The sequence below is a fragment of the Notothenia coriiceps genome, unplaced genomic scaffold (assembly GCF_000735185.1).
Source record: "Notothenia coriiceps isolate Sejong01 unplaced genomic scaffold, NC01 NC01_scaffold00028445, whole genome shotgun sequence".
Classification (NCBI taxonomy): Eukaryota; Metazoa; Chordata; class Actinopteri; order Perciformes; family Nototheniidae; genus Notothenia; species Notothenia coriiceps.
The window spans coordinates 4809-5290 of record NW_011361146.1 but is presented as its reverse complement, the minus strand read 5'-3'; positions in this window follow the sequence as shown (position 1 = coordinate 5290).

The following is a 482-nucleotide window of genomic DNA, read 5'->3' as shown; positions in this document are numbered from 1 at the left end:
ATGTTCAGTCAGACAACTCACGTGTTTCTTAATGTGTATTAGAAGCAGCATATAGTTTGAGTTTGGCGTCTAGGCTCCGGCCTCATCACTCCACAGATTTACAAAGAACATTGAGTGATGATTAGATAACTATCCCCCGAGCCTACAGGTGGAAGCTGGGGTGGAGCTGGGGTGGTGGTGGGGCAGACAAGCAGCAGCAACATGAAACACAGCAGCAGGAACATGAACGTAGCAGTAGCAAGTGAACACAGCAGTGGCAGCATAGCGAGGAGGCAGAGACAGGAAGACCTGGCAGCTTCAATAGAGCGGCATGTTTAGGAGAATGTGTTTGGTTGGTTGTAAGAGGGACGAGGTGCGTCACGTTCTAATGTATCATTGGTGCTCGAGTTGACTGCCTAAACTAGCTCGCAGGCTTCACCCCATTCATCAGCTATATGGTAAAAACTATAGTTAGTTCAAGGTGGTGGATATTATTATTTTTA